This window comes from Myotis myotis, unplaced genomic scaffold (assembly GCF_014108235.1).
Source record: "Myotis myotis isolate mMyoMyo1 unplaced genomic scaffold, mMyoMyo1.p scaffold_m19_p_7, whole genome shotgun sequence".
Taxonomy (NCBI): Eukaryota; Metazoa; Chordata; class Mammalia; order Chiroptera; family Vespertilionidae; genus Myotis; species Myotis myotis.
In genome coordinates this window covers 2,486,674-2,500,161 of record NW_023416379.1, presented here as the reverse complement: position 1 = coordinate 2,500,161, position 13,488 = coordinate 2,486,674, and the positions used below count along the sequence as shown (strand labels likewise).

Below are 13,488 nucleotides of genomic sequence, written 5' to 3'. Positions count from 1 at the left end.
GTGCACACCTCCTCCTTTCGGGTGGGCGTGGAGGTTACGTTGAGCATCTCGCCATGAAGAACAACATCAGGACTTGTATTTTGTGAGGGTGCACATCTTTTGTGCATTTGCGTGGAAACATCAGAAAAATACACTCTTAGTAGTAAGAACAGGACGCACATGTGCTCGCTTCAGCAGCACACACACCAAGATTGGAACGATACAGAGAAGATGGGCGTGGCCCCTGCGCAAGGCTGACACGCAAGTCCAGTGAAGCGTTCCATATTAAAAAAAAAAAAAGTAGGACGCACATGTTTCATTTTAACAGCTATGGACCTTCCCTCCCGCCCCCCGGGAGTCCAAGAGTCAAACCTTCTTCCTTTGGAATCCTGCCCTGGGCGCCCTCTAACGCCCAGGCTGGGCGGGAGTCTGCCCTGAGGCTCCTGGACTAGCAGCATGGACTGCACAGCCCCCTAAGGCCAGGACTGAGCTGCGGGGGCCTCTCGACACACAGGGGCAGCGTGTTGAAGGGTGAGAAAGGGAACAGAATTGCAGACATCGATTACAGTGGCTTTATCTTTCCAAAGGGATTCCCATGGCATTTTATTAAGTCCCCATCTTTCGGGTGGAACAGACCAGAGGTAGACCTTCCAAGAGCATGATGCCCGGGGGACCCCCCATGGCCGACGAGGAGGGATGCTGACCTCATCTGCAGCGGGCGCTCGCAGGCAGCGTGGGGCCTGGGCCCGCTGGAGGCCGGGAAGCAGGGACCCCGCCACAAGGAAGGGCTGCGGTAACCCACGAGCTGCCGGGCTCATCCCAGCGGAGGGGCCAGGACAGCGAGGTCAGGACAGGTGGGGGGTCTACCACGAGGTCCATTCTGCTAAGTGGGCGCAGCCGGGAGAAGCAGCAGCTGACCTTGGAAACCAGGCATCATAGTCAAGCCCGGAGGACCGTTCCCAGGCCTGGCTGGGCATCGAAATCCCATGGAAAGTTTGTTGTTGTTTTTAATACATTGTTATTGACTTCAGAGAGGGAGGCAGAGGGAGAGAGAAACATCAATGACCAGAGAGAATCCTCGATCGGCTGCCTCCTGCACGCCCCCCCACAGGGGATCAAGCCCACAACCCGGGAATCGAACCGTGACCTCCCGGTTCATAGGTCAACACTCAACTACTGAGCCCTGCCGGCCGGGTCCAAGGGAAGCTTTAAAAGCCCTGGTGCTGACTGGCACTCCCACCTGTTCTGCAGTCACCCGGCCCCCTCAGCGCCCAGCATGAGCTGAGTCATGGGGTCCATGGCGCAGTCTCCAGCTTCCTTAGTTTCCTCAAGTTTCTTTCCTTGTCTTTCCGATGGGACAAGAGAGCACCCTCTGAACTGGCCGTGCCATTTTCCCCGAGGTCCGGTCCCGCAGCCCTCAGGCCTGGGCGCAGCCTGGGCACGGGCACGTTTCCGAGCCTCCCAGGTGCTAGCGACAAGCAGCCAAGAGCACCCACAGTAGGACCGCAGCCCCCGGAGCCAGCGGGAGCCAGTCAAGGCTCCAGGCCCAGCAAAGCGAGGCGCAGCCCGCTCCTTCCTGTCCCAACGGTGAAAGCGGAGCCACAGCGACGTGAGGGAAGCAGAGGCCTGATCTCGGACTCGGTCAGCACAGCAGGACCAGGATGTGTGGGGGGAATTGGGGCCTTCGGACTCGGTGGAGACCACGCAGCAAGGCTAACTCGGATCTCATCAGGCGGCTAATGTCATTCTGATGCCACCAAGTTTCCCTAGGAGACCGGTGCCTGCAGGGGGAGGGCATGGAGCTGCGGGGGGAGGGCGTGAGCTGCGGGGGGAGGGCATGGAGCTGCGGGGGGAGGGCATGAGCTGCAGGGGGAGGGCATGAGCTGCAGGGGGAGGGCATGGAGCTGCAGGGGGAGGGCGTGAGCTGCGGGGGAAGGGCATGGAGCTTCGGGGGGAGGGCATGGAGCTGTGGGGGGAGGGCAAGGAGCTGCGGGGTGGGCGGGGGGATCAGAGGAAAGCAGGGCCTGACCTCCTTCTCCAGAAATAACGGGGCGCTCCCGTGCACACAGCTCTGTACGGGCCAGCAGCCCCCCTGGGGGTCTTTAACCCTCTCACACCTACTTGCCAATTAACCACTTCTCATCCACTCCATTTCTAGGCCAGATTCAAATGCTGACCATTTTAATAGTATCACAACATTATTTTCCACATTGTTATATGATTTAGCTCTTGTCTCTAACTTTGTCATCGTATTTTATAAATGTAGAAATCGTCTATGAGATTTAAAGAAGTTCTCAGTAGCTTACTAACTATTGAAATCTACAAGGGAGTTTATAGCAAAACAGATTGAGGCCTTCAGCCTGCATTTCTCGTGATGTGAGTGATAATTTTTATCGTGCACTACAAGCTAAACAAATAATTGCAAAGATGAATTTTCAAAGGGAAATGGGATTTATGGGTCTGGGTTGTTGTTTTAAATCTGTGAGGGACTATATTTTAGAGGTAAATAGATATTGGGATTTACTTTTTAAGTTGCCATGCATTAAAGAGCAATCTCAGGTAGCAAATGTTGCTTAAATATATATTATTTCAGAATTAATTTCTTATTTTTTGTTTCCATACATCATTGTGAAATTCTACAAAGTTCTACTTAAAAAAAAAAAAAAAAAGTCCGACCAAAAAAGACCTAAAATCGTCATTTTTAAACCTGAAGGCCGTACTGAGGGAGAGTCATTGAGAAGTAAAAATTGGGTCAAATCAGAAACAAAGCCGCATTTGTGTGTTTCTTTTCCCATTGGTCCCGCAGTGACGCCAACCCTCCCCAAATCCCTCCCAACAGCGGAGTCACAGGTGCTCATGACCCGACTTCTGAGCTCCCACTGGATTTCCCCCCACCCTGTCCTCTCCTCTCCTGCTGCGGCCAACAGGAGAGCAGCCCATGTGGCTGGAGGAGGGAGTGCCGCAGGAATGGGAAGAGAAAGGGCATCCGACTCAGCATGGTGGTCCAGGCAGAGGCCAGGGGAGCTCCCTGGGGCGTGGAGGGGGCGATGGGGGAACGGGTGAAGGAAGGCATCATTGCACACGCAGCCCATTAGCTGTTTGCCACCCACTGTGTCACCTGCAGGATGTATCGAAAAACTTCACATTCAACTGTAAGACAGTTTTCCCGACTTGAAGTTTGCACCGGTTATTGCCAATGAGCTCCCCTAACTCCATCCAAATACAGAGCTCACATGTGGCCGCTGCGTGGTATCAGGTGAGCCGGAGGCCCCGGCCCCGTGGCCGCAGTGGCTGGGGGGGGGGTGGGGCAGCGCGGGTCCTCACCCCCCATGCGCGGTTTGCACTCATTTCCTCGCATCTGCTCCAGCACCACCGACGGCCTCCCCCGTTCCCCCTCCCCCACTCCCCCCCGCCCCCGCTCCCCCTCCCCTGCTCCCCCCTCTGTTTTATCTGCTGCATTCGCCCGCACCGGCACCACAAAACATGCCGATGAGAATCAACTCTTCATTGCCGCAGCCGTGAAAAGATTATTTTGTTAATTGGCGTATTGATATCCCACGAACTGCTTACTGTGCCAAGTTATTAGGAGTAAGGGGACGAGGGCCAAATTAAACTTTGCATCACCTGTTCCTTTGGGCAAAATGCATAAACCAAATTGACTGCAACCAAATGTCATATTATTTACGTGGCGTGCGCAATTTATTTTGCAAAAATGTGCTCAGCAAAAGATCTGAATCTGCTCTTGAGCGCATAATGGGCCCCACTTAATAGTGACGCTCTCTGCGTGCCCTCTCTCTATAATTAAATCATATGGAAAAATGTCACCCAGCAAAATAAAATGTATTTATTTCCGCCATATCTTCCCACAGCACGACACGAAGTCGGGAAAAAGAATCACTCAGCCTCTGCGCGCCATCTGTGCCGGGAGGGGACACGCTCCCCGAGCCCGTCCCCGTGAAATATTCCATCCTGGACAGAGCGCGGTCTGCTCGTCGCTGTTACCGCCTCTGACACGCAGTGGCTTCTCTCATGTGCCCGCCATCGGGCTTCTGCTGGATCTCAGGGGATCCGAGAGCAGAGGCACCCAGAGGCCACCTTCGAGTTACACCCCCCCTCCTCCCTCCACACACAGGTCTGAGCGGACGCCCGGCGGGCAGCGGGGCTTCTCCTGCGCAGAGGGCAGGGCAGCTGGCCGCGGGATGCGGGGCTGCTGGGGCTGCTGGGGCTGCTGGGCCTCTTGCAGGAGGGCTGGCGGGTCTGCAAGGAGGAGAGCTGTGGTTCCGGGGAGCTTGTGGGGCCCAGAGCGACGCCCGTGCAGCGCCTACCTTTCCCCCAGAGTAACCCTCCGGCGCACTCGTTGCCCTGGTTCTGACGAGGTTTCCTGTGTCCCGAGAGAGAACTGCGTGTCCTGTGTTACGGAGGTCTTTGCATGGGTTAGTTGTGAGGTGCAAGTCCTGTCCCTCTGTCAGGGGCCGCCTGAGTGACACGGGCTCTGGCCGGACCCGGCGCCTCGCCGGGCCGAGGTCACCCCTCCGGGCTTCACGGGTGCGTTCGGAGACACGTACGAATGAAGAAACGTAATGCTCTTTGCAAACGGAAAGGACTTTATCGCGTGTTGAGCTCCTTCTAGTTATATAACTTTCCGAGTCAATAATACCCGTGTTTAAACTCCCAAAACCCACTAAATTGAGAAGATAGGAGGTACTGTAAAACAACTTAACCTAAAGTTATACCATTTTGATCATGCCCAGACAGAAAAGCTACGATTTTCCTAAATTTATACATGACACAGTTTGTCATTAAATCAGGGGCTAGATTTACTTACCTTGATTCTAGTCAAAACTCTGACGAGATCTGAACTCTCCTAGTTTGAAAGTCCCACTTTGTTTAAAGCCAACCCGCCCGCTCCCTGAGCACTTTGGACAATGGTGACGTGAGTGAGCGTGATGTGTAAACTATCCAATAAGACACCACGCTCAGCCACCGTTGCCAAACACAGGGTTGCCAGTAAAACTGTGGCCGTGACCCTTTCCGACATGGCTCTTCAGGGTCTCTTTCTGTGGCTTTCAATGTATCTGTGCTTATTTGAGCATTATCTCAGACCAACTACCTTTGACCTTGACCTTGAATGTGTTCTGTCTACGGCTTAGCCCTCATGTAACTTCTGGGTGAGGTCCAAGTGGGCGATGTCGGAGTGGCCTGCGGGAAATAAGATGGACTGGACGTTCCACTAACATCCGCCCAAGCGTCGAATGAATTCTGCTTTCACCCTTCTTCCCACGGAAACAAACAAACGAAAACCAACCTGAGAGACTAGCACGACAGGTCACCGAACATGTTACTTCCTTTGGCCCAGCGCTAATTCCTCATCGTATTTACCCGTGAGACTGAGCTGGACGCACACTGAATGGAGAGACCGCCTTTAGCAGGGGAGCCAAGAAACCGTCCAAAGGCCCCGTGTTTACTCCTGCGAGCCCGGGCTCCGGTCCCCTGCACTGATGACTTGTAAATGAGGGTTTCTGAAGTGTGAAATGTTTACCGCTATGTTTTCCCTTCCTACTTTAGGGGAGGACTGGGGTGCTGCCCACAATATTCACAGCACTAGATTGGATCAACTTGCAGTTTAAAAGTTAACATATGGGTTCTCCCAGCTGCAAAGGATGTCAGTGTTTGAAAAAGAGCTGCCAGACATAAAGCCAAGACAACTCGATGGCACAGGCGGCTGTTCCCTCTTTATTTCACACCCAGAGGGTGATGGGGTCTACGTAGTCTTCGTGATGTGATCAGGTATTTATTTTTCTCTAGTTGCTCTGCTAAACTTTCTTTGGACAAAATACCACAAAATCCCCAAAATGTGAAGCAGTAGTGACTTCAATGAAAAGTCCGCTGTAGTTGCACATTTTAAATAGTGAGGAGCAAGATACGTTCCGTTCTAGTCAATACTATCATAAAATTAACCACAGCGCGTAGGTTCCACGGGGCGTTCTGGACTCTCATCTAGAGAAGGGGAGGAAGCCCCTCCTCAGCCTGGAGAAAGCAGGAGGTAATGGTGTGTGCGTGCAGATGGCTGCATTCACCACCAAGTCCCTAGCAAATGCCTTTACCCTAAGGGTCATGTGCCTGCAGTTTTCTCAAAGCACCACGAGAGGGAGATCTTACATTTTTGGTGACACCCAGAATCCTCTCCGGCTGGTATCCCTAACCCACCTCTCACATCACTCAGGAGAAACCTCACCCTTGTGCTATGCAATCCACTGCCTCATGAGCTCGGAAAGGAGCCTTGCAGCAGACACAGACACCTCCATGTTGTGCCTTTGTTTCCCACCTCTCGCTCAGTGGTCTCCACGCGCCCCTGTCTGTCCCAAACACCTCGCACAGCGGCGTGGACTTCTCTTCCCAGAGCAGCTCTCCGCCGTGCCCCTCATCTCCAGGGCGGTGCCCAGGTCGCCCTTCTTCTACCACTCAGCCCTGTCTTTTCTCTCCTCCCTCGCCCCCCCTCCTTTCCATCATAGCCTCTCCTGACGTGGAAACCCCGCGTTGGTGGGTGAGCTCCTAAGGGCCACCTCATCGATGACGGTGAGTGGGAGGGGCCGCCTGGTGCAGGTCACCACAAGGCCCTCAGGAACCATGAGGCTCGCTTTCCTGTCAACGAAGCATAAAGTAGCTCATTTAACTTGGTTTGTGCATGTCAAAAGCTCAAAAAGGAAGACCAACCATAATTTGAAAAGCAAAACAGGATGTGTTGGTGGCTGCCTAAAGAATCCATTCGCTGAAAAGTGGTAGGATGAGGAATGGCCCTGCTCACGTAATATCACTGGACGAATTGAGAAGAAATAGAAGCCGCTTCCCACGCGATAGTCCTTGGGATGAGAGGAAACACAGATCAAAGGGAGGGACTCCCGGTGTGGGGGGCACAGTGCCAGTAGCTGATGGCAGCACTGACATCAACGGGTGCTTACGGAGTGCCAGGCTGTGCGCCCAGCAATGCACCTGCTGTGTCTCCTTTTATCTGCGCCGCCCAATGGGGTAGGCACGATTGCCGCTCCCAACTGACAGAGGAGGAAACCGAGGCGCAGAGGGGTTCAGCAACTTGCCCAAGGTCACAGAGGCTGGCAACGGGACTCCACCCTCGGCTGGTCTGCTCTGAAGCAGGGGAGCTTGTCTACCAGCAGCGACATCACTGACAGCGCCACCGTCATCGCTCTGCTCGGGCCCAAGGGGTTCAAGAGTAACCTAGCGATCGCCTGCCCCACCATTTCCCAGTTTCTACGTCCGCACTGGGCGGCCGTGGCTGGCTGGGCAGCAATGAGGGAGCGGCAGGATGCAGAGGGCCGATGGGAGAGGAGCTGGTCTGGGTGACCCTCCGGCCTGTGGGTGGGCCCCGACCAGTAGCACCGCCCTGAGGACACCCGTCCTGAGGAGGGAGAGCCAGGTCCCCCCTGTGGGAGGTGGGCGCAGGGGGCCACGGCCCACCCCAGACTCTGCCACAGATTTAGTTTTATACCAAACCCGGGAGGCCGCGGACTCGGCCACCAAGTGAACGACCTGCACCAAGGTAGCGTCCTGTGTGTCCTGGTCTCCGAGGGCTTTCTGCCCTGTGCGGGCACCCTGGTCTGGCCTGACAGGCACATGGATGGCAGTGTGTGTGCTGGTAGGAGGGGCTGCGCCTGCAGGCACCTGGGGCAGGTACTTCAAGACCAAAGGCCCCGCTTCAGGCCCTCCCACAGCCCCCCACATCCCCTCACAGCCCCCCACAGCCCCCCACAGCTCCCCACACCCCCCCAGCCCCCAACAGCCCCCCACAGCTCCCCACAGTCCCCCATAGCCCCCCACATCTCCCCACAGCCCCCCACAGCCCTCTACATCCCCCCACAGCCCCCCACAGCCCTCTACACCCCCCTACAGCCCCCCACATCCCCCCACAGCCCTTCACAGCCCCCCACATCCCCCCACAGCCCCCCACAGCTCCCCACAGCCCCCCACACCCCCCCACAGCCCCCAACAGCCCCCCACAGCTCCCCACAGTCCCCCACAGCCCCCACATCTCCCCACAGCCCCCCACAGCCCTCTACATCCCCCCACAGCCCCCCACAGCCCTCTACACCCCCCTACAGCCCCCCACATCCCCCCACAGCCATTCACAGCCCCCACAGCTCCTCACAGCCCCCCACAGCCCCCCACATCTCCCCACAGCCCCCCACAGCCCCCTACAGCTCCCCACAGCCCCCTACAGCCCCCTACAGCTCCCCACAGCCCCCCACAGCCCCCTACAGCTCCCCACAGCCCCCCACAGCCACACCGAGAACAGGAGAGAGTGCCCACGGCTTCTCTGTCGCTGCCCCTGAGAGTTTTGTGGAACGCAGAGCCTCTCGTGTGTTTCAAATTGCGTTCAGAGGTAAAGCACTCATGTGATACAAGCAGATTCTGAAGAAATCACATGTGACCGTTCCGATTTGGGTTGATAGGGCTCTTTCTTCTAAAAGGCGGATCGCTTCTGTTCCTGTGGAACTAAAGCTGTTGCTTTGCGTGTGTTACGTGTCGGGTCTCCGAGCTGATAGAATAAGCCGCAGACACTTCCCACTCGGGACATGACTGGCCTCAGCTGTAAACGGTGGACGCTTCCTTAGAGACGGACGCTGTTTCCCGGGCAGAGCTCTGGCCTGGTGGCGGCGATGTCCTGGACTCTCTGCTTCTGCGCCTCCTCTCGTAGGCTGGAGGCCCCGCAGGCCCCCTGCCTGGGGCCTGGAAGGGAGGGAAGAAGGGGGGACGGTGACGGTCTGCCTGGGCCTCCTGCACCCCGTGCCCCTTCCTTGCAGAGCCTCATCCCCAGGAAACAGGCATGCGTCCTCAGCACCGGGCTCATCCCCCACTCAGTGTTCTCTTAAAAAAAAAGAAAGAAAGAGAAAAGAAAGAGAAAGCCCGGCCGCGTGGCTCAGTGGCTGAGCGTGGACCCGTGAGCCGGGAGATCCATCGGCCCATGAAGGATGCGCAGTCAGGACACAATTTCAGGGATCGAAACGGCAGGAACTCAGCCCTTACTTGCCATTCCTCAAAGATTATTCACAAATTAACCATCACTGCCTCTCCGCTCTGTGGTCCCGCGCCGAATGCTGCATGTGTTTTGCTGAGTTGGTATTTTAATTGCTATTTCATTTGCATTTAATTGGTATCTTAATTGTATGTGCCCTGACCGGGGATCAAACCTGCAACCTTGGCACATGAGGAGGACACTCCAACCAACTGAGCTACCCGGCCAGGGCTGATATCCTGGGAAGGTGGGCCTCCGACAGTGACGACATTTATCGGGGACTCAGATTGTAAGTAACAGAACCACAGTGTGGTTCGGATCTGTGTCTCCAATCTGCCTCTCACTCCTCGCTCTGCAGCCTTCCTCCAAAGACAAAGCAGCTCTACGTCATTTAGTCACCGGGGGAGCACCTGTGGCTCAGGCGAGGCTCACGGATGCTGGGCTGAGTGAGGCGGGGCTCAGGGATGCGGGGCTCAGGGGTGAAGGGCTGAGGGGTGAAGGGCTCAGGGGGGAAGGGCTCAGGGGTGAAGGGCAGAGTGAGGCAGGGCTCAGGGATGAAGGGCTGAGGGGTGAAGGGCTCGGGTGAAGGGCTCAGGGGTGAAGGGCTCAGGGGTGAAGGGCTCAGGGGTGAAGGGCTCAGGGATTCGGGGCTCAGGTATGCTGCTGCCACATTAGAAGTAGATGCCAGCACCGGGATTTCAAACCAGATCGAACTGACCCTGATTCCTGTGCATCTCACCACGTCACTACTGTGGGGGCTGAAACAATCTTCCTTTTCCTCCCCCATCTCAGTGCATGTAGCTGCGCTAACTACCAAATTAACAAAGACAGATTAACAGAAGAAAATCACATTTCAACCCATGTGCATGGGGAATTCACACAAGCATGAAAATCCCAAAGGCGGCGAAGCAACATTGAGTATAAGTGACATTTTGGACAAAGGTTCTTTCTGCGTCTTGTTTCGTAATAACCAGCTGAAATCAATATCCCCAAAGGCAGCTGCGGGGGGCGAACGGGCCTCTTTGCGCCCGCACCATGGCTGCTTTGCACACGAAGCTCTCCTTGTCGCCCGAGTGACCCTGGCGGCCGCTGGGGGCCAGCAGAGGCTCAGGGGCAGCGGTGCGCCGGGCGGAGGATGGAGAGGACAGAGCCAGCTCTCAGTTCCCTGGGCCCCTGCAGCCAAGCCCTGGGAACCAGTCCCAGCCGCTGTGTCTCCTGCCAGCTGTCCCTCCCGCCCCGTCCCCTCCCTCAGCCACCACCCAAGGACGTGTCCCTGGGCATGTCCCCCTGTGGGGGGAGGGAATTGCAGCGCACGTGCTTGAGGTGACAAGCCGTGCACGCACCTGCAGCTCTTGTTGTAGCCGCATTTCTGTTTGTTTCACACACTGGACAGCAGCGAGCTTCTCGTCATCTGTCAGTGACCTGCCTTGTTGGCCTCTTTCCCGCCCTCAGGCACCCGGCCACGAGGAATGCGTCTTAACCCACTGAGGGGAGTGCCAGGTGCCATCCTCACCTGAGCTCTGCCTGCCCGCGCTACCGGGGAGCCTGGTGCGGCTGATGGGGAGAGAGCACAGGACCGGGGCCAGCCCGCCCAGCACCTCCTTTAGCGTGGGATTCAGAACAGACCCCCCCCCCCCCCCCCGCAGGCCTCGCAGCTGCCTGCCCCTGGGAGGGTGAGCAGCTCTTGGTCAAATTCGAACAGGTTATCTAGGAGTGGCCTTGGGCTTAGCCGCCTTCAGTCCTCCTGTGGTGTCCACAGCCCTTCGTGTCCACTGCCTGGGGGGGGACAGCCGCCCCTTCCCCCCTGTTAGAGGACCCCCACTGTCCCCCGCCCCCTCCCCCAGCGCCCTCCATGCAGGGCCATACACCAGCGGGCAGAGGGAAGCGAAGGAGGAGACCTCAGTCCTGTGGCCTTGGCTTCAGCTAATAATCCCAGCAGCCCTCCCTCGGCCGCCAGCCGCTCTCTGTGGCCGTGGCCTGCCTCTGTTTTGCATGTTCCTTCACATTGTTCTCTGGGCTATCGATCCGGACGTGGAGACCTGTTCCACGGCCCCTCTTCCCCTCGGGGATGTAACCCAAGGCCTGACTACGGGGGCACAGAGCTCCCCCGCAAGCGGCGTCGAAGGGCGCCGTGCCCTGGGCCTACAGCAACCTGTGTGCTTCTGAAGCAGAGAGGCGCGGGCTGGTGATGGAAACAGCGCTGTGTGGATTTTATCAAACATTTCCTTCTTTCCTTCTAAGTCAAAGCAGCGAAATACTGAGTTGGTTTAAAATAAAATACGGCCAGGCCCTGGGGCCGCGGGCAGCCTGTCGCTCAGGGCGCCTCCCGGCCGGCTCGGCTGCGGCTGCCTGGCCGCGCTGACAGGAAGGGGCCGTGGCTTGGCCAGCGCCGCCTGTGAAAGGCTGCGCTGCAACAGGGTCTTATTATGTTCTTACTGAACTCCAGCCAGTGGCAGATAGAGCTCCTCGCCATCCTTTTAAATTAGCCTGAAACTGCAGACAAAAGACAAAAATCAATGGGCAAATTTAGCTCCTTGTGCTCAATTTCTTAAGAAACGTACTCCGGCGCTAGCATGCAGGCCTCATGGGAAATAGGACATGGAACGATGGAAGTTTTGAAGTGGCATTTCCTCCCCCATTTGGGCCTGTTTAAGTAGTGTCTGTGAGTCCCGCATGCAAATTGTCTCTTTAACGCCACAGGTTTCTCTACACGCGCTTCCGTGCTGCTCAGTAAGACCGTCCCCAGCTCTCCGTGCCCATGACAGCTTATGGCGGCATCTCCAGCATCGAACTATAACGAAAACTGCGGGAAAGAGCGGTGGCTAAATAATGCTGTGCCGTTACCTAGGTTTCAGGGATAATCACAAAGAGCCTGAATACCTTAGCAGAATATAGAAGTCCGTGTATGGGCGTGCACGCACGTGCATACATGCACACATGCACATGCATACACACACATGCGTGCGCACACACACACGAAGGTGTTATCCCATGGGTCACGCAGGTTGAATGCCTCCGATGGCTCTCGCGGTGCAGCTGCTGTGAGCTCCTAGACGAGGCTTAGGAAAAGGTGATTATGAATTCCCTACAGCCCCATGGGACCGAGGCCAGGGAAGGCGGAGTCCCCCCATCTTGCTGCCGTCCAGCCCCGGACCAGAGAGGTCGGCCAGCGAAGGAAATAGCATGGCTCATGTGAAGAGACCTATGTGAGCGCTTGGAGGGGCAGGAGAGGGAGAAGGCTGACCCTTCTAGGAAGAGACGGTGTCGGGGGCAGGGCCCCCCACACGAGCAGCGTGAAGCTGGGGGTCTCACTAAGCGCTGTCCACACGGGGACGGGGACGAGGACACTCACTGGGCAGGTGAGGGCGTGACCGGGACACGAGGGACACCTCCTCCGTCTCACCACCTTGGGAGGGGAGCAGTGGTGGCCGGGCTCTCCCTGCCCAACAGGCCGTGAGAGGGGGGCTATGAGAAACGCCAGCGCTGGGGACGGACGGCGCCGCAGGGAACACTTTTCCAGAACAGAATCCGCGTGGAGAGGCACGATTTCTCGGCAAAGCCCCTGTGCACGGTCACAGCGAGCATCGTCCGAGCCATGAGCTCCCCGCCCAGCGGTTCTCTGAACGAGGGGCCGGCGTGAGATGGGCCGATGGAGGCTCGCTCTCAAAGGCCTCGTGGCGGCGGCAGTGACCCTGGTCTCAGGCAGCACAGTCCCCAGTGAGCACGAGCCGGCGTGTGCGCAGGCGATTGGAGGGAGCTTGTGGCTCCCGGGGAGGAGAGGTGGCCGGCGCTGACCAGGCGGCGATTGCACAATAGGAGGGAGAGTCAGGGAAGCGCTGGAGGCTTCCTGCCCCCATGTCCACCACCTGGTGCCTTGCAAGGCAGCAGGCCCCTGACGGTGGCTCAGTGTAGCCGGGGCCTCCAACACTTTCAAAAATCTTCATTATTGAGATGTCCCCAATTTATTACAGATGCCCTCCTTCCCCTCGCCCCTCCCATTGTCCCCTCCACACGGTTCCCGCCCGCCCCAGGCCCTCACCCTTATGATCTGTGTCCGCGGGTAATATATATATGTACGCGTGTATATATGTAATATATTCACATATGTATAAGATCTTTGGTTAATCTCTTCCCGCCCTCCCCACCCACCTCGATTCCCTCCGAGGTTCATCAGTGTGCCCCTGTGTCCAGGCCTCTGGTTCTATTTCATGCGTCAGTTATTTTGTTCTTTAGATTCCTTGTTTGTTTATTTTTATAGTCAGATTTAATTGTTGACAGATATGCATTTATTGCCATTTTATTGTTCATATTTTTATCTTTTCTTCTTCTTCACCATCTCCTTCTCCTTCTCCTTCTTCCTCTCCTTAAAGAATGCCCTCCAGCGTTTCATGTAATCCTGGTTTGGTGGTGATGAACTCCCCTAGCTTTTTCTTGTCTGGGAAGCTCTTTATCTGACCTTCCATTCTAAATGGTAGCTTTGC

At 56.5% G+C, this 13,488-nt stretch overlaps 1 protein-coding gene and 1 non-coding gene across 2 annotated transcripts in view; both read left to right on the top strand.

The window, feature by feature from the left end:
* Positions 1–13,488, top strand: part of PACRG (parkin coregulated) — a 303,333-nt gene that overhangs the window by 215,735 nt on the left and 74,110 nt on the right. The window lies entirely within an intron of this gene.
* LOC118660828 lies at positions 162–269 on the top strand. The gene has a single exon (XR_004969036.1). It is a non-coding gene; the product is annotated as a U6 spliceosomal RNA (small nuclear RNA).